Below are 21,539 nucleotides of genomic sequence, written 5' to 3'. Positions count from 1 at the left end.
TAAAAAAAAAAAAATCGGTCTGCTGTGCGACTGGCTTAATAAAAAAATCGGTCTGCTGTGCGACTGGCTTAATAAAAAAAAAAACGGTCTGCTGTGCGACTGGCTTAATAAAAAAAAAAACGGTCTGCTGTGCGACTGGCTTAATAAAAAAAAATCGGTCTGCTGTGCGACTGGCTTGATAAAAAAAAAAACGGTCTGCTGTGCGACTGGTTTAATAAAAAAAAAAACGGTCTGCTGTGCGACTGGCTAAATAAAAAAAAACGGTCTGCTGTGCGACTGGCTTAATAAAAAAAAACGGTCTGCTGTGCGACTGGCTTAATAAAAAAATCGGTCTGCTGTGCGACTGGCTTAATAAAAAAAAAAAAAAAAACGGTCTGCTGTGCGACTGGTTTAATAAAAAAACGGTCTGCTGTGCGACTGGCTTAATAAAAAAAAAAAAACGGTCTGCTGTGCGACTGGCTTAATAAAAAAAAATCGGTCTGCTGTGCGACTGGCTTAATAAAAGAAAAAACGGTCTGCTGTGCGACTGGCTTAATAAAAAAATCGGTCTGCTGTGCGACTGGCTTAATAAAAAAAAAAACGGTCTGCTGTGCGACTGGCTTGATAAAAAAAAAAACGGTCTGCTGTGCGACTGGTTTAATAAAAAAAAACGGTCTGCTGTGCGACTGGCTTAATAAAAAAAAAAAAAAACGGTCTGCTGTGCGACTGGCTAAATAAAAAAAAACGGTCTGCTGTGCGACTGGCTTAATAAAAAAAAAAACGGTCTGCTGTGCGACTGGCTTGATAAAAAAAAAAACGGTCTGCTGTGCGACTGGTTTAATAAAAAAAAACGGTCTGCTGTGCGACTGGCTAAATAAAAAAAAACGGTCTGCTGTGCGACTGGCTTAATAAAAAAACGGTCTGCTGTGCGACTGGCTTAATAAAAAAAAAAAAATCGGTCTGCTGTGCGACTGGCTTAATAAAAAAAAAAACGGTCTGCTGTGCGACTGGCTTAATAAAAAAAAAAAAACGGTCTGCTGTGCGACTGGCTTAATAAAAAAATCGGTCTGCTGTGCGACTGGCTTAATAAAAAAAAACGGTCTGCTGTGCGACTGGCTTGATAAAAAAAAAAAAACGGTCTGCTGTGCGACTGGTTTAATAAAAAAACGGTCTGCTGTGCGACTGGCTTAATAAAAAAAAAAAAACGGTCTGCTGTGCGACTGGCTAAATAAAAAAACGGTCTGCTGTGCGACTGGCTTAATAAAAAAAAAAACGGTCTGCTGTGCGACTGGCTTGATAAAAAAAAAAAAACGGTCTGCTGTGCGACTGGTTTAATAAAAAAACGGTCTGCTGTGCGACTGGCTAAATAAAAAAACGGTCTGCTGTGCGACTGGCTTAATAAAAAAACGGTCTGCTGTGCGACTGGCTTAATAAAAAAAAAAAAATCGGTCTGCTGTGCGACTGGCTTAATAAAAAAAAAAACGGTCTGCTGTGCGACTGGCTTAATAAAAAAAAAAACGGTCTGCTGTGCGACTGGCTTAATAGAAAAAAAAAAACGGTCTGCTGTGCGACTGGCTAAATAAAAAAACGGTCTGCTGTGCGACTGGCTTAATAAAAAAAAATCGGTCTGCTGTGCGACTGGCTTGATAAAAAAAAAAAAAAACGGTCTGCTGTGCGACTGGTTTAATAAAAAAACGGTCTGCTGTGCGACTGGCTTAATAAAAAAAAAAAAAAACGGTCTGCTGTGCGACTGGCTTAATAAAAAAAAACGGTCTGCTGTGCGACTGGCTTAATAAAAAAAAAAATCGGTCTGCTGTGCGACTGGCTTAATAAAAAAAAATCGGTCTGCTGTGCGACTGGCTTAATAAAAAAAAAAACGGTCTGCTGTGCGACTGGCTTAATAATAAAAAAACGGTCTGCTGTGCGACTGGGCTTAATAAAAAAAAATCGGTCTGCTGTGCGACTGGCTTGATAAAAAAAAAAAAAACGTCTGCTGTGCGACTGGTTTAATAAAAAAACGGTCTGCTGTGCGACTGGCTAAATAAAAAAACGGTCTGCTGTGCGACTGGCTTAATAAAAAAACGGTCTGCTGTGCGACTGGCTTAATAAAAAAAAACGGTCTGCTGTGCGACTGGCTTAATAAAAAAAAAAAAACGGTCTGCTGTGCGACTGGCTAAATAAAAAAACGGTCTGCTGTGCGACTGGCTAAATAAAAAAAAACGGTCTGCTGTGCGACTGGCTTAATAAAAAAATCGGTCTGCTGTGCGACTGGCTTAATAAAAAAAAAACGGTCTGCTGTGCGACAGGCTTAATAAAAAAAAAAAAACGGTCTGCTGTGCGACTGGCTTAATAAAAAAAAAATCGGTCTGCTGTGCGACTGGCTTGATAAAAAAAAACGGTCTGCTGTGCGACTGGTTTAATAAAAAAAAACGGTCTGCTGTGCGACTGGCTAAATAAAAAAACGGTCTGCTGTGCGACTGGCTTAATAAAAAAAAACGGTCTGCTGTGCGACTGGCTTAATAAAAAAAAAAATCGGTCTGCTGTGCGACTGGCTTAATAAAAAAAAAAAAAAACGGTCTGCTGTGCGACTGGTTTAATAAAAAAAAAACGGTCTGCTGTGCGACTGGCTTAAAAAAAAAAAAAAAAAAACGGTCTGCTGTGCGAATGGCTTAATAAAAAAAAATCGGTCTGCTGTGCGACTGGCTTAATAAAAGAAAAGCGGTCTGCTGTGCGACTGGCTAAATAAAAAAACGGTCTGCTGTACGACTGGCTTAATAAAAACAAAAACGGTCTGCTGTGCGACTGGCTTAATAAAAAAAAATCGGTCTGCTGTGCGACTGGCTTAATAAAAAAAAAAAAACGGTCTGCTGTGCGACTGGCTTGATAAAAAAAAAAAAACGGTCTGCTGTGCGACTGGTTTAATAAAAAAAAACGGTCTGCTGTGCGACTGGCTTAATAAAAAAAAAAAAAAACGGTCTGCTGTGCGACTGGCTAAATAAAAAAACGGTCTGCTGTGCGACTGGCTTAATAAAAAAAAACGGTCTGCTGTGCGACTGGCTTGATAAAAAAAAAAAAAAAAACGGTCTGCTGTGCGACTGGTTTAATAAAAAAAAAACGGTCTGCTGTGCGACTGGCTAAATAAAAAAAAAAATCGGTCTGCTGTGCGACTGGTTTGATAAAAAAAAAAAAACGGTCTGCTGTGCGACTGGTTTAATAAAAAAACGGTCTGCTGTGCGACTGGCTTAATAAAAAAAAAAAAAAACGGTCTGCTGTGCGACTGGCTTAATAAAAAAAAAAACGGTCTGCTGTGCGACTGGCTAAATAAAAAAAAACGGTCTGCTGTGCGACTGGCTTAATAAAAAAACGGTCTGCTGTGCGACTGGCTTGATAAAAAAAAAAACGGTCTGCTGTGCGACTGGCTTAATAAAAAAAAACGGTCTGCTGTGCGACTGGCTTAAAAAAAAAAACGGTCTGCTGTGCGACTGGCTTAATAAAAAAAAAAATCGGTCTGCTGTGCGACTGGCTTAATAAAAAAATCGGTCTGCTGTGCGACTGGCTAGATAAAAAAAAAAACGGTCTGCTGTGCGACTGGCTTAATAAAAAAAAACGGTCTGCTGTGCGACTGGCTTAATAAAAAAAAATCGGTCTGCTGTGCGACTGGCTTGATAAAAAAAAAACGGTCTGCTGTGCGACTGGTTTAATAAAACAAAAACGGTCTGCTGTGCGACTGGCTAAATAAAAAAAAACGGTCTGCTGTGCGACTGGCTTAATAAAAAAACGGTCTGCTGTGCGACTGGCTTAATAAAAAAAAAAATCGGTCTGCTGTGCGACTGGCTTAATAAAAAAAAAAAAACGTCTGCTGTGCGACTGGTTTAATAAAAAAACGGTCTGCTGTGCGACTGGCTTAATAAAAAAAAAAAAAAACGGTCTGCTGTGCGACTGGCTTAATAAAAAAATCGGTCTGCTGTGCGACTGGCTTAATAAAAGAAAAACGGTCTGCTGTGCGACTGGCTAAATAAAAAAACGGTCTGCTGTGCGACTGGCTTAATAAAAAAAAACGGTCTGCTGTGCGACTGGCTCAATAAAAAAATCGGTCTGCTGTGCGACTGGCTTAATAAAAAAAAAACGGTCTGCTGTGCGACTGGCTTGATAAAAAAAAAAAAAAACGGTCTGCTGTGCGACTGGTTTAATAAAAAAAAACGGTCTGCTGTGCGACTGGCTTAAAAAAAAAAAACGGTCTGCTGTGCGACTGGCTAAATAAAAAAACGGTCTCCTGTGCGACTGGCTTAATAAAAAAAAAAACGGTCTGCTGTGCGACTGGCTTGATAAAAAAAAAAAAACGGTCTGCTGTGCGACTGGTTTAATAAAAAAACGGTCTGCTGTGCGACTGGCTAAATAAAAAAACGGTCTGCTGTGCGACTGGCTTAATAAAAAAACGGTCTGCTGTGCGACTGGCTTAATAAAAAAAAAAAAATGGTCTGCTGTGCGACTGGCTTAATAAAAAAAAAAACGGTCTGCTGTGCGACTGGCTTAATAAAAAAAAACGGTCTGCTGTGCGACTGGCTTAATAAAAAAAAAAACGGTCTGCTGTGCGACTGGCTTAATAGAAAAAAAAAAAAACGGTCTGCTGTGCGACTGGCTAAATAAAAAAACGGTCTGCTGTGCGACTGGCTTAATAAAAAAAAAAAAATCGGTCTGCTGTGCGACTGGCTTGATAAAAAAAAAAAAACGGTCTGCTGTGCGACTGGTTTAATAAAAAAAAACGGTCTGCTGTGCGACTGGCTTAATAAAAAAAAAAAAAAACGGTCCGCTGTGCGACTGGCTTAATAAAAAAAAAAAAACGGTCTGCTGTGCGACTGGCTTAATAAAAAAAAATCGGTCTGCTGTGCGACTGGCTTAATAAAAAAATCGGTCTGCTGTGCGACTGGCTTAATAAAAAAAAAAACGGTCTGCTGTGCGACTGGCTTAATAAAAAAAAAAACGGTCTGCTGTGCGACTGGGCTTAATAAAAAAAAATCGGTCTGCTGTGCGACTGGCTTGATAAAAAAAAAAACGGTCTGCTGTGCGACTGGTTTAATAAAAAAAAACGGTCTGCTGTGCGACTGGCTAAATAAAAAAACGGTCTGCTGTGCGACTGGCTTAATAAAAAAACGGTCTGCTGTGCGACTGGCTTAATAAAAAAAAACGGTCTGCTGTGCGACTGGCTTAATAAAAAAAAAAACGGTCTGCTGTGCGACTGGCTAAATAAAAAAACGGTCTGCTGTGCGACTGGCTAAATAAAAAAAAACGGTCTGCTGTGCGACTGGCTTAATAAAAAAATCGGTCTGCTGTGCGACTGGCTTAATAAAAAAAAAAAACGGTCTGCTGTGCGACAGGCTTAATAAAAAAATACGGTCTGCTGTGCGACTGGCTTAATAAAAAAAAAAAAAAATCGGTCTGCTGTGCGACTGGCTTGATAAAAAAAAAAAAACGGTCTGCTGTGCGACTGGTTTAATAAAAAAACGGTCTGCTGTGCGACTGGCTTAATAAAAAAAAAAAAAACGGTCTGCTGTGCGACTGGCTTAATAAAAAAACGGTCTGCTGTGCGACTGGCTTAATAAAAAAAAAAAAACGGTCTGCTGTGCGACTGGCTTAATAAAAAAAAAAACGGTCTGCTGTGCGACTGGCTTAATAAAAAAAAAAAAAAACGGTCTGCTGTGCGACTGGCTAAATAAAAAAAAACGGTCTGCTGTGCGACTGGCTAAATAAAAAAAAACGGTCTGCTGTGCGACTGGCTTAATAAAAAAAAATCGGTCTGCTGTGCGACTGGCTTAATAAAAAAATCGGTCTGCTGTGCGACTGGCTTAATAAAAAAAAAAAAAAACGGTCTGCTGTGCGACTGGCTTAATAAAAAAAAAAACGGTCTGCTGTGCGACTGGCTTAATAAAAAAAAATCGGTCTGCTGTGCGACTGGCTTAATAAAAAAATCGGTCTGCTGTGCGACTGGCTTAATAAAAAAAAAAACGGTCTGCTATGCGACTGGCTTAATAATAAAAAAACGGTCTGCTGTGCGACTGGCTTAATAAAAAAATAAAATCGGTCTGCTGTGCGACTGGCTTGATAAAAAAAAAAAAAAACGGTCTGCTGTGCGACTGGTTTAATAAAAAAAAAAAAACGGTCTGCTGTGCGACTGGCTAAATAAAAAAAAACGGTCTGCTGTGCGACTGGCTAAATAAAAAAACGGTCTGCTGTGCGACTGGCTTAATAAAAAAAAATCGGTCTGCTGTGCGACTGGTTTGATAAAAAAAAAAAAACGGTCTGCTGTGCGACTGGTTTAATAAAAAAACGGTCTGCTGTGCGACTGGCTTGATAAAAAAAAAAACGGTCTGCTGTGCGACTGGTTTAATAAAAAAAAAAACGGTCTGCTGTGCGACTGGCTAAATAAAAAAACGGTCTGCTGTGCGACTGGCTTAATAAAAAAACGGTCTGCTGTGCGACTGGCTTAATAAAAAAACGGTCTGCTGTGCGACTGGCTTAATAAAAAAAAAAAAAAAGGTCTGCTGTGCGACTGGCTAAATAAAAAAAAACGGTCTGCTGTGCGACTGGCTAAATAAAAAAATCGGTCTGCTGTGCGACTGGCTTAATAAAAAAATCGGTCTGCTGTGCGACTGGCTTAATAAAAAAAAAAAACGGTCTGCTGTGCGACTGGCTTAATAAAAAAATAAAATCGGTCTGCTGTGCGACTGGCTTAATAAAAAAACGGTCTGCTGTGCGACTGGCTTAATAAAAAAAAAAAAACGGTCTGCTGTGCGACTGGCTAAATAAAAAAACGGTCTGCTGTGCGACTGGCTAAATAAAAAAACGGTCTGCTGTGCGACTGGCTTAATAAAAAAAAAATCGGTCTGCTGTGCGACTGGCTTAATAAAAAAAAAAAAAAACGGTCTGCTGTGCGACTGGCTAAATAAAAAAACGGTCTGCTGTGCGACTGGCTAAATAAAAAAACGGTCTGCTGTGCGACTGGCTTAATAAAAAAAAATCGGTCTGCTGTGCGACTGGCTTAATAAAAAAAAATCGGTCTGCTGTGCGACTGGCTTAATAAAAAAAAAAAAAAAAACGGTCTGCTGTGCGACTGGCTTAATAAAAAAAAAAACGGTCTGCTGTGCGACTGGCTTAATAAAAAAAAAAAAAAACGGTCTGCTGTGCGACTGGCTAAATAAAAAAACGGTCTGCTGTGCGACTGGCTAAATAAAAAAACGGTCTGCTGTGCGACTGGCTTAATAAAAAAATCGGTCTGCTGTGCGACTGGCTTAATAAAAAAATCGGTCTGCTGTGCGACTGGCTTAATAAAAAAAAAAAAACGGTCTGCTGTGCGACTGGCTTAATAAAAAAAAAAACGGTCTGCTGTGCGACTGGCTTAATAAAAAAAAATCGGTCTGCTGTGCGACTGGCTTAATAAAAAAATCGGTCTGCTGTGCGACTGGCTTAATAAAAAAAAAAACGGTCTGCTATGCGACTGGCTTAATAAAAAAAAAAAAACGGTCTGCTGTGCGACTGGCTTAATAAAAAAATAAAATCGGTCTGCTGTGCGACTGGCTTGATAAAAAAAAAAACGGTCTGCTGTGCGACTGGTTTAATAAAAAAACGGTCTGCTGTGCGACTGGCTAAATAAAAAAACGGTCTGCTGTGCGACTGGCTAAATAAAAAAAAACGGTCTGCTGTGCGACTGGCTTAATAAAAAAAAATCGGTCTGCTGTGCGACTGGTTTGATAAAAAAAAAAAAAAAAACAGTCTGCTGTGCGACTGGTTTAATAAAAAAACGGTCTGCTGTGCGACTGGCTTGATAAAAAAAAAAACGGTCTGCTGTGCGACTGGTTTAATAAAAAAAAACGGTCTGCTGTGCGACTGGCTAAATAAAAAAACGGTCTGCTGTGCGACTGGCTTAATAAAAAAAAACGGTCTGCTGTGCGACTGGCTTAATAAAAAAAAACGGTCTGCTGTGCGACTGGCTTAATAAAAAAAAAAAAACGGTCTGCTGTGCGACTGGCTAAATAAAAAAACGGTCTGCTGTGCGACTGGCTAAATAAAAAAATCGGTCTGCTGTGCGACTGGCTTAATAAAAAAATCGGTCTGCTGTGCGACTGGCTTAATAAAAAAAAAAAAACGGTCTGCTGTGCGACTGGCTTAATAAAAAAAAAAACGGTCTGCTGTGCGACTGGCTTAATAAAAAAATAAAATCGGTCTGCTGTGCGACTGGCTTGATAAAAAAAAAAAAAAACGGTCTGCTGTGCGACTGGTTTAATAAAAAAAAACGGTCTGCTGTGCGACTGGCTAAATAAAAAAACGGTCTGCTGTGCGACTGGCTTAATAAAAAAACGGTCTGCTGTGCGACTGGCTTAATAAAAAAACGGTCTGCTGTGCGACTGGCTTAATAAAAAAAAAAAAAAAAACGGTCTGCTGTGCGACTGGCTAAATAAAAAAACGGTCTGCTGTGCGACTGGCTAAATAAAAAAACGGTCTGCTGTGCGACTGGCTTAATAAAAAAAAAAATCGGTCTGCTGTGCGACTGGCTTAATAAAAAAAAAAAAAAAAAAACGGTCTGCTGTGCGACTGGCTAAATAAAAAAAAACGGTCTGCTGTGCGACTGGCTAAATAAAAAAAACGGTCTGCTGTGCGACTGGCTTAATAAAAAAAAATCGGTCTGCTGTGCGACTGGCTTAATAAAAAAATCGGTCTGCTGTGCGACTGGCTTAATAAAAAAAAAAAAACGGTCTGCTGTGCGACTGGCTTAATAAAAAAAAACGGTCTGCTGTGCGACTGGCTTAATAAAAAAAAAAAAAAAAACGGTCTGCTGTGCGACTGGCTAAATAAAAAAAAACGGTCTGCTGTGCGACTGGCTAAATAAAAAAACGGTCTGCTGTGCGACTGGCTTAATAAAAAAAAATCGGTCTGCTGTGCGACTGGCTTAATAAAAAAATCGGTCTGCTGTGCGACTGGCTTAATAAAAAAAAAAAAAAAAAAAACGGTCTGCTGTGCGACTGGCTTAATAAAAAAAAACGGTCTGCTGTGCGACTGGCTTAATAAAAAAAAAAACGGTCTGCTGTGCGACTGGCTAAATAAAAAAACGGTCTGCTGTGCGACTGGCTTAATAAAAAAAATCGGTCTGCTGTGCGACTGGTTTAATAAAAAAAAACGGTCTGCTGTGCGACTGGCTTAATAAAAAAAAAACGGTCTGCTGTGCGACTGGCTTAATAAAAAAAAAACGGTCTGCTGTGCTACTGATTTACTTAATTTAAAAACGGTTTGCTGTGCGACTGATTAATTAGATTCAAAAACGGTCTACTGTACGACTGATTAATTTGAAAAAACGGTCTCTTGTGCGATTGAATAATCTAATGAAGAGTTCTCTTGTGCGACCAATTTAAGAAATAAATTTATTGGGACGTACTTTTTCATACTTAAATATCAATTTTATTCAAGTCAATAAAGTTGAAGGTGTAATTGAGTTATTTATTGTACCTTAAAATAACTGTATAAGCCTTTATTATTATTATTATTATTATTATTATTATTATTATTAATTGTAAAAATTTGATTAATAATTAAATTTGGGATTTATAGTTGAAAATTTTATTTTTATCCTTATCCTGTATTTTTTACTTTACCGATTTTTGTCATTACCTTATTAAATCAAAAAATGTTTCCTCTCACAGAATCGGACTATTCTATTATTTCTTGTAATCAAATATTAGAAGATCAGCATATAGATCGATTTGCCTTTCTTCTCCACAAGCAATTTAATTATTCTTATCAACCTTCTTTGTATGTACAATATCCTGATTTAATCGAAAAATTAGACGTCAATCGATTACATATTCAAATTCTACACAGCCGTGACACAGAGTATGCTTTCAACGAAAATGATAAATATAGTACTGATCATTGGGTTTGTAGTTTTTGTGATACAAAAAAATTTATATTTTCGATTCAGCAAATAAAAACAACTTCACAAAAGTCACCAGACATTTTTAGAAAAATTATATCCCAGTTTTGAATTTAACGCAAATACAGTTGAATTCCCTGATGTTCAAGGGCAACCAAATAATTACGACTGTGGAGTTTATGCGATAGCATTTTCAACTTCTTTGGCTTTAGGAGAGTGGCCAATAAAAGCTTCATTTCTATATGATCATAATCAAAAGCGCCATCATTTAATTAAGATATATCAAACTAATAACATATCTAGTTTTCCAAAAATCAATACTGAAAAAAATTTAAGTAAACCTATTTCCAAAGCAATGAAAGAAAAAAGTATCAACATCACTAACTATTGCAAAGTCTTTCCAGTTTTGAATATTAATAAGAAAACTATTACAAAAATAAATCAAGAGCCGAAAAATTTCAATGATACAGAAAGTAATTACTCGTCAATTAACATAAGAAAAAGAAAAAACGACACAATGCCGGTAAATGATTATGAATTATCTACAGTTAATATTAATAAAAAATCCTTTATTCAGCAAAATATAGAAATAAAAAGTAGTACAATTACAGAAAAAGAGATTTAACAACAAATGAACGACGAAGAAAGATTAAATCAACTTTAAATGAAGAATTACCAACTAAAAAACGTAGAAATATCAATTACAGGTGTTCCTTACCAGTATTGAATGACAAGTATCTAAATATGGTTGTATATGGAGATCAACTGCAGGATGAACATATGTATCAATTTAAATTAATTCTAGCTGACTGTTCGAATTACTATGATCATGGTGACACATTATATTTAGCAAGACCTGAAAATATTGAGCCTGTGCCACCGTTAAAAAACCATATTCAAATATTGTACAGTATTGATAAACACTGGATATGCTCATATTATGATACTAAAAAAATATATATTTATGATTCTTTGAATAAATTTACATTAAATGAAGATCAAACCTTATTTTTGAGACATTTGTATCCTCAATTCAATATCAATGAAAAATCATTAATTTTCATGAGAGTTCAACACCAACGTAATGGCACCGATTGTGGGGTATTTGCCATTGCGTTTGCAATATCTTTATTATATAATCAAAAACCTGAATGCATTGTCTACGAACAGAGTCTCATGCGTTCTCACTTGGCTAAAATATTTCAAACAAATACAATTAATCACTTTCCGACTACTGACCATAGAATAACGTTAAATTTACCGTCTTTAAAAGAAGTAACAAAAAGAAATCATCGAATATACAACTTACGTCTTAGGCGCAATAAAGCATTGATGAAAAAGATCAAAGTAAATTGTTGCACAACCATCGTAACAATGATATAAATTCAAATAAAAATCAATTATCGACAAAACAATCGGAAATAAAAAAAATTAAATTAATGTCATTGTATAATGGTTTAGAAAATTCTAAAAACTTATCTGAAGAGATAAAAAATTCTAAGGACTTGTCAGATGAGATAATAATTAGTGTAACAGATGGTGATTTTATCAATAATTTAATACCAAAACAAGATTCATTGTCTCATGATAATAATAATTTATGTACAGAAACTAAATCTGTTGATAGTAAGAAAATTCTAAAACAAAAACTATCGGTAACTAAAAAAATCGTAGCAAAGTACCGTCGAGAGAATGCAAGAAAAAATTTTATTAAAATAAAATCTTCTGAATATTACATAAAGAAGTTAGCTTTAGTCATAGATGGGGAAAGCGTTGTTGAAAAACATTTAGAAGCGCAAAGAATCATCAAATGGTGTATGTGTCAAAGAAAAATATATATGAAATTATTAACAGATAATTTGCATATTTTGAAAAAGAAAGCTGAATTCCATCTTTCACACCTACCTTTCGATTCTTCAGCAATTACAATAGATGAATATAAAGCTATATGTGGTCAATCTCTCCATTACCCAACTACAGAACCTTATTTTTACGAGACATCATATTCATTCGCAACAATCGAGAATCAACCTATTTCTATGAATAAATTAGGTCAATCTACAAATATACTACCTTTATTGAAAGATGATCATGCAAAAAAAAAAAGTGGCTTTGCAATAATTACTGCCGAGCTAATATGGAGACGGAAATGTATGTACGGTATAAAAACTTTCTTGAAAAATTAAATACACGAAATTTGAATAATTTTCAAACATTTTTGGATCAACTGTTTATATATCATTCAATTGATGATGTAGTGGATAAATTAGGTCATTGCAATTTTTGTCTTACATCTTTTGATTCATGCAATTCAGAATTCTTATGCATTGAGTTATTATCACCTCATTTTCCTTCTGTTCGATATATTAAACAACTTATATACAAAATAAAAAGAAATTTGATTGACTTGAATCATCTAGATACGGCATTAGAATCAGGCGATTTAGAATTTTTAATAAATGTTACAAATAAAATGAAGGGAGAAGGAAAAATATTAGATAAAGATCAAGACGGGTTGTGCTTGAATGAAGATAAATTACAGACTGAATTGAAATCAGCTTTTACAGCTTTTACAAAACGATCTTTAGATTTACCTCGATTCAAATGCATATCTTGTCAAAAACTAGTTTTCACAAAAGATGTTATTGAATTGAGTAAATTGCGTCAGCCTATCTCAAATGAAATATGGAATAATTTAATTAACTTTATTAATGAGCAAGATAAAACTATGAATAGCGATTTTATTTGTAAATATTGCTTACAAAAAATTCGCTCTGGATCTATGCCTCCAACTTGCTTACTAAACAACATGTATGTTGGAAAAATTCCGAATGAAATTTTTGCATTAAATGAGTATGAAAAAGTACTTATGCAGCGAGCAAAAGCATTTCAAGTCGTTCAAAGATTAGGAACTGTTGCTAAAAAAAATTTACCTCATACTATGCGAATACAAAAACTCAAAGGTCAAACATTTCATCTTCCCTTGCCAATAGAAGAAACACTAAAAAAAATTTGTTCCACAACTGATCCGCTGAATAAACATCATGAGTTGTATATTGTAATGCGTAGTATACCTACAAAGTCAAATGTTATATGGGAGAAAATGGTTAGCTTAGAAAATGTATTCAGAGTATTGACATGGTTAAAGAGAAATAATACTCTTTATTCAGAAATTGAATTACCACAATGTCCTCAAAATTTACGTGAATGGTTAGATTCAAAAATATTTCATTCCAAATTGAAATGACTGAAGATAAAAATTATGAAAATACAATCAACAGTGAAAAAATGATAATGACAATACTCCTATCAGTATGGAACAAGAAAAAAATGATATAGTTAGTAAAGAAGAGATTCTTGATGATAATCAAAACGTTGAAGAGTTAAGTAATAAGTCAGAAGATAGAGAAAATAAAGGACTGAGCGGAGATAGTATTACTAAAGAACATAGCTATACTAACATGTCATCTGTCAGAGACAAAAGCATAAATTCTAGTGATCATACTTACAGTAAAATATCATTGTCAACAAAAGACAAAGAGACTACTGATAAAATTGATATTCAAGAAAGTAAAAGTGAAACACCTCAACATCAAGCTATGATTACTCAAGTATTAAATCCAGATAGTTCTCAATATGCACAATACACTATATATCCGCTTCACGATAAAAGGAAGAATGATACTTCAACAAATATGTATCAAATGTTAAAAATTAATGAAAAAGCATTAGATAATCGAATAAAAACATTAGACTTACAATGTTTTCCAGATTTATATCCTTATGGTAAAAACGGTCAATGTGAAGAAAGAAATGTACCTCTTACTGCTTTTGAGTATATTAAAGCAAGGTTAAAATCTGCTGATTCACGTTTTCGCCTGAACCAACAATATTTATTCTTTTTATTAAATGACGCTAACATTCGACAGCTTGGTGCAGGTGTTTATCATACGCTAAATATTAAAAATGCTCGTGAAAAATACACAGCGAAAAGTTATTTGAAACATCTCAAAGATGGTCAGTTAGAAGCAAATTTAACAACTCTGTTTGCTCGACTTCGAAATTCAGAACAATTTTGGAGTAAGCCTAGAAATAATTTGGCATGTATGACACGTCATTACGGACCTGCAACATGGTTTTTTACTGTCAGTCCTGCTGAATGGCTTTGGGATGATTAATTGAGTATATAAAAGAAATTAATGCTCCACACTTTGATAAACTATCTGCAAGTGAAGTAATTGCAGCTGACCCAGTGTCAGTTTCAAGATTTATTGACAATAAATTTCAAGCTGTTCTTGAATTCATCAAGTCAGATAGCCAACCTCTCGGTCCACTTAGTCACTACTTTTGGCGCCGAGAATATCAAGGTAGAGGAATTCAACATTTTCATTTAATACTTTGGGTAGAAGGTGCTCCAATAATGGGTATTAACACCAATGAAGAAGTCGTTGAATTTATCATGAAATACGTAACTTGTAAATTACCAGATAAAAAAATATCACCAACACTTTACAGACGCGTAACTACAGATCAACAACACAATCACAATAGTTACTGCTTACGAACAAAAAAACCAAAGTCTGGTAAAGTAAGTAAAGCCTGTCGATTCGGATTTCCACGGCCTGTTTCTGAAAACTTTGTACTTCGTGATACTGCTACTTCAATAGCTGGACGTAGAAACTTAAAAAGTAAAAGTCGACTATATGATCTTCCTCGTAATGAAAACGAAGTTAATATTAATGATTACAATCCATCAGTTTTATCTGTCTGGGAAGGAAATATGGATATTCAATTTATCGGAGAAAAATCTACGATACTGACACAATATGTCACAAAATATGCTACGAAAATAGAAATAACTAAATCATCAGAAACAATCAACGAAATTAACTCAACCAAAACTTTACCTCAGCTTTTGTGGAAGATTGCGTTTCGTAGTTTGACTCACAGAGAAGTCGGAGCTCTAGAAGCTGCTGATACTTTATTGGGCATTTCTCTACATGGTACAGATTCAGAAACTATTATTAAATGGTTAGATGTCCGAATGATAAGAAATAGAAAATTAAAAACCAAAGCAGAAATTGAAGAATTAGAGCATAATGATCCTGAATCAACTGAGATATTTTGTCCTTCATTAATTGATGATTATTACCCTAATCGTCCTAAAGATTTAGAAAATTTATGTTTGTATAATTTCGCTAAATGGTACGATACAACTAAGACAGAACCAAAAAATAATCTTAATGAGTATTATGAAATACGTCCAGGATTATTTTTGAAAAAACGGTTACGAGGTTACTTAATTAATCATTTTAGATATAATATTGCAAATCGACCAGAGGATTATTTCTACTCATTGTTATTATTATTTCAACCATGGCGTAATACAGATGAGCTTAAAAATGGATTTGAAACTTACACAGAGTCATTTACTCATCAGCAGTATATGCTTCAACAAGCTAATGATTATCATGAATACAATGAAGAAATTGAAAAAGGTTTAGAATACATAAAAACTTGATTGAAAATAAATGTAATAATGACGATGATAATAATGATAATTCACAGAAAAAGTCATCAAACTGTGATGCTGCAGAAGTACATATAATCGCTAAAGAAATTAATGATGCTGCACAAAAACATGATAATAATAATTGTACTCTAGCTGATATGATTAATAACATGAACTCTGATCAAATAAAAGTTTTTGAAAAAATTAAAAATAATGTATTATCTGATAATACAAAATTAAGATTGTATGTAAGCGGAGAAGGTGGTACAGGAAAAAGTTTTCTAATTAATGTAATAAAACGTTGGATTAGAGAAGAATTGAATCAAGAAACAGTTGTAACAGCCCCTACTGGTATTGCTGCTTTCAATATTAATGGATTGACTATACATCGAGTATTTCAATTGCCTGTCGAACATGGTTTCACACCATCTTATACGCAATTATCTGACAATGTGTTAAAAGCATTACGTGATCAGTTACAAAACACAATGCTGTTTATCATTGATGAGATATCAATGGTCTCAAATATTACTCTGATATATATACATTTAAGACTAGTAGAAATTTTTGATGTTGATGATTGGTTCGGAGGTAAACATGTTGTTGTTTTCGGAGACTTACTCCAACTCCCTCCTGTACATGAAAATCCAAGTTATGTCACATTATCATCTCAAGATGCTGAAAAGTATGTTGGGTCAATGTGTAGTGTTAATTTATGGACCGACTTATTCTCTTATGAAGAATTACGAATTAATATGAGACAAAAACTGATAATATTTATGGTCAGCTGCTTTCTCGAGTACGAGTTGCTTCTATGACTAATGACGACATCAAATTATTGGAGCAGAGAAAAATTACTATAGAACCGTCTCTTTCGTATAATGAGAAATTACATGAAATATGTAATTACATTGATAAATTGCCGTCGGATTCAGTCTGTTTAGTACCTACTTGTAAGCAATGTGATTTAATAAATTCAGTTATGACGAGTAAAATTTTTTCTGAAGAAATTATACTGACGGCTCGTGACCACATAGATTGTAATAAATCATTGATAAAAAAAGTATCCGAGACTTTAAATAAAATAGAAGAGAATGCTAGTCAATCAGCTGGACTTGCTAAAACTATAACAATAAAAATTGGTGCGAAAGTTATGTTACGTCGAAATATTGATGTTACTCTTGGTCTAGTAAATGGTGCTATTGGAACAGTTAAATCAGTCTCCAAGTCGATTGATGGGAGTGAAATAAAAGCTATTAATATAGACTTTGGTGCAGATACCGAATACGCTATTGAGAAGATTAAAGTAAAATTTCAATTATTTGAAAGAGCTTTCGTTGTAAGAGAACAATTTCCATTATGTTTGAGTTATGCAGTAACTATTCATAAGAGTCAAGGTTTAAGTTTAAAAAATGCCATCATTGAAGCAGGAAACACCATTTTTAATGTTGGTCAAATTTATGTAGGCCTATCTCGTGTAACAGAGTTACGTGGACTACATTTAATCAATTTTGATCCTCATTCCGTTAAAGCAAGCTCTTTAGCAATTAAAGAATATAATCGTTTAAGAAAAATTTATAGGTCTGATTTACCTACCATACCAATTCCTAATACACGTTGGCAAAAAGTATGGACATGATTTGGGCAGTTGAAGAACATTCTATTCAAATTGAACCCAAAAATGCGAAAAAAGCTTCTCTTAGTTTATGAGATTGTCGAGGTATCGAAAACTGTTATAACGTTTCCGATGGTCTTAATTCAATTATTCAATGTATGTTTAATAATACAATAATTAGGACATTATTAATCAATCATGGCCTAAAGAATCAATCTGTCAACAATAAACTTAGTAATTTATTTAGCAAATATAATAATGGCGAATTACTTCTAAAGTCCAGTGACATTAAAGAGTCATTAATAGAGCAGCCTTATTCTATAACAAATAACGATCCTGTATCAGTATTTCTTAAAATTTGTGATGATAATTGTGATATTAGAAATTTAGTACAATTTAAATTAGAAATTAATGATCGATGCAAAACATGCAATTATTCTAATTCTTACAGTATACTAGAAAATGTATTACATGTTTCAATATATGAAGAGAAAAAAACATTTGAACTACAAGAATTAATTGATTCATCATTTGGATATTGGTTTACTAATTTCAAATTTTGTGAAAATTGTAAAGAAGTCAAAGAAACGCTAACAAAAATTTCATTAAATTCCTTGCAACAGATATTAGTTGTGAAATTACATGTGTCCATCAAAGGAAAAAATAAATTAATAAATAGGAAAAAAGGGTTTATAAAATCGGTACCCAAAGCAAAAATATCAATATGTAATACAAACTATGTTGTTGTAAGTGCTATATTTAACTCTTCAAAAGATGGTAATTCTGAAAATCATCATGTTGCGATAATTAAACATAATTTATCATGGATCCAAATAGATGATGAGATTGTACAATCAGTAAGATGGCCTGCGAATTCTAAAAGTGCTTACGTATTTTTCTTACAAAAGAAGTAAATTGAAAACTTGAGGTACACCGAAAGAAAGAAAGTCTTAAGTCAAGCGTAAATTTTCTTTAATCAAAAAAATCTTAAGAAAGATTGAAAATTTCTTGAATGAAGTTAATTTTTTTTAAGCCAAGAAAATTCCTTCTTGCTCCAAAATAACTTCGGTCTTCCTTACAATTTTCTTAGTTCAAGAAATTTTCTTTTTCTGTGTATATATATGACATCTTAATACTTAAAATATATTAACTTATCTTAAACTTAACAAGAAATTAAATAAAATAACTACTACTAACTTCTTTTAAAGTTAAAAAAAATACTTAAGTAAATGAGCACAAACAACAAAACAAAAATTTTTAAAATTATAATACTAAATAAAAAAAAATAATTCACAGATTCGGTAGAATCTGGCGCCAAGTTCGGTTCAAAAATTTCGTTGTAAACGGAGCGTCAGACTACCGACTGTTTACTGTAAGCATGACGTTTTTCTCAGGTTGCAAATTTTATTTTAAATTCTACGGTCTTTTTTTTTTTTCTTAAATTTCTACTATAACAGTAGTTCATACCTTATTTTCCTGATATCAATTAATTGAAAAATATGAAAAAATTGTTTAATTCTATGAATCAGAATTATTTCGGTTCAGACAGCGTTGAATATAACTGCTTAAATTTTGTCCCTATTATAATTTTTTATTCAGATATCTCTGCATAGGAACACTTTTTAACTAGAAACCTAATTTCTAATGTTTCATATTTTCGATAACAATAATACTAATTAGAATACTAAAAGTAATAATATCGGTAATAATAAATTGATGTTAAAAATGAAAGCAATAATAATATTTATCATTATCATTATTATTACTAAAATAATTGTTTGTTATTTTCATTGAATTAATGTGTATTGCAGTATTAAATCTAAATTAAAATTTTTTCTTATTAAGAAAATGTCAAAATTCTCTTTCTATATATAAGAAATGTATAATTTCCATCGATAATTTAGGATATCGATTTAAACCGGAGGCGTTTACGCGGATTAGTCAGTTTAAATATTTTAATACCACTAGCTAATATGAGAAAAGAAAACTTTAATTTTTTATCAGAATTTGAGCTGTAAAATCAAAGAACGAACGACTTTTCATATGATTATAGCTTTGCCTGAAAAAATTCATTTATTTATGAATTTTTAATATTGCGCGGGAAAAGTTTACGTTTGAAATTAAAAATGTAAAAGTATCTTATGAAACAAAAATTTTATAGAACAAATTATCATACAACCTTCCATGTTTATGTTTGAAACATATTTTTTTAATTAAATTTTATTTGTTAACCAGTTTAAACACACAAACATTGTATGAGTTATACTTTCTTCGAATAAACCAGATGTTCAGTGTCTGGGGAATTCTCATTAAAAAGTGTGTACATTCTATGATCTTATGGTTATTGCCTGTAGATGGCACTGTCATCTAATTGAGCGGGTTTCAAATAATCTTAATTTCTTGATAACATGTAACTCATTAAAAAGTGTGAAAATTCTGTGATCTTATGGTTATGGCCTGTAGGTGGCACTGTCATCCAATTGAGCGGGTTTCAAATAATCTTAATCTCTTGATAATACGAAACATAACTATGCGTTTGATAGATTGCGTCGATATAACAACGATGTCATAATAACAATAAATAATATTGGTAACCATAATAAAAATAACAATAATAGTAATTATAATACTGAAAGTATTAATATCGGTAATAATAAATTGATGTTAAAAATGAAAGCAATAATAATGTTTATCATTATCATTATTATTACTAAAATGATTGTTGTTATTAATAAATCCGAACAAAAACAGCTTCACTGTAAAAAATTGCGCCAAGTCCACGTTCATAAAACTCATCTCAATAACATTAGCACTTTACAAAAAAATAAGACTCGTTTCAAAAATTTTCATTCTTTACAAAAAGATGTGAAATCCGAACAAAAACAGTTTCACTGTAAAAAAAAATTGCGCCAAGTCCACGTTCATAAAACTCATCTCAATAACGTTTGCACTTTACAAAAAAATAAGACTCGATATAATAATTGTCATTCTCTACAAAAAAAAAGTGAAACAAAAAATACCAAGAAACTGTCATAATGTTAAAAAAATTGATAGAAAATTTGTTGAAAATTTAAAAATTAAAAAAATTTTTTTATCGTACTTGGCGCGCGTCATTGAGTACCCCAAATTTTTTCAGGATAAATAAACATCCTTTTAATGATTAAAAATTTATAAGTTAGTCAACCTATAAAATGCATGAATTTAATTAATCAACTATTATTATTTAATAATAAGTTTTACAAAATTTAGGTAAAATCGACATGTCATACGTATGTTATTTGAAATTTTTAATCATCCAGACATCATTTATGATTTTATTAAAACGCCCTCTCGTGTTTGGTTATGAAAACTACTTCAAAGTGGATACTATTGAGTGCTCTAGAAAAGAAAACATATGGCCGACTAAATTGAGAAAATGCGGTGTGATTGCCAATCAAAATGTGTTAATTACAATTAAACTAAGCAATATCAAGTTTCTTCATTGAAGCTTAATGATAGAGCTGATAAAAATTGAATCCAAAAATTTTATATAATTTCAGATGATTTCACCACACCATCATATTGACAGTTATTTCCACTAAAAATTAAAAAAAAAATTTAATAACGGATTTTTTCACTGAAACTGATAATTAATCGAGTAAGCAGTGTTTTTAATGAGTTGAGTATGCTTGACTAATGTAAATTTATAAGTATAAGAATGTATGAAATCATATATTGTGTAATTAGAACTGATCAGCCCAAATATGTATAACTATACATAATTACATAAATTCGAGCAAAATAGTTTTTTCTCGGGTTGAAATTCTTCCGAAAAATTTGGGGTACTCAATGACGCGCGCCAAGTACGATAAAAAAATTTTTTTTTTAATTTTTAAATTTTCAACAAATTTTCTATCAATTTTTTTAACATTATGACAGTTTCTTGGTATTTTTTTGTATTTCACTTTTTTTTGTAGAGAATGACAATTATTATATCGAGTCTTATTTTTTTTGTAAAGTGCAAACGTTATTGAGATGAGTTTTATGAACGTGGACTTGGCGCAATTTTTTTTTACAGTGAAACTGTTTTTGTTCGGATTTATCATAGGAAATAGGATGGAAATTATTAACATAATTCTCAAATATTTAAATAATAAAAGTGTAAAACTTAGATTATGAATGAAGCGAACTAACTATTAAGCGAATTAAACAATTAGCGATATTACTAATGTTAATAAATTTAAATAATTTTTTATAAACTAGAAGGACAAAATGTACATGCCAGCGTATGTGTGAGTGCGCACGCACATAGGCTAGTATCTTGGGCGGGACCCAGTCGCTTTCCCTACGGAAAATGCAATGGGGCAGGGAACGGACCCCGGGAAACTGTTTCCTGATTGGACACAGTTTTCCCCCCAAAAAAAACCCAAAGTCCGAACTCGAACCATCGATAAAAGGGGCCTTGTTCACAAAAACGTTGGTATTTTTTCCTGTTCAGTCCCAGAAGCTACAAGTGTCCACACACTTTCCTGTAA

At 33.4% G+C, this 21,539-nt stretch overlaps 1 protein-coding gene across 1 annotated transcript in view; it reads right to left on the bottom strand.

Moving 5' to 3' along the window:
• The window catches only part of Ninac (STKc_myosinIII_N_like and MYSc_Myo21 domain-containing protein ninaC), a 1,002,000-nt gene that overhangs the window by 671,926 nt on the left and 308,535 nt on the right, over window positions 1–21,539 (bottom strand). The window lies entirely within an intron of this gene.

The sequence above is a fragment of the Cotesia typhae genome, unplaced genomic scaffold, assembly GCF_013202065.1.
Source record: "Cotesia typhae breed Kobodo isofemale line unplaced genomic scaffold, CoteBio_Ctyphae contig_17, whole genome shotgun sequence".
NCBI lineage: Eukaryota > Metazoa > Arthropoda > Insecta > Hymenoptera > Braconidae > Cotesia > Cotesia typhae.
This window is presented reverse-complemented; position numbering and strand designations above follow the sequence as displayed.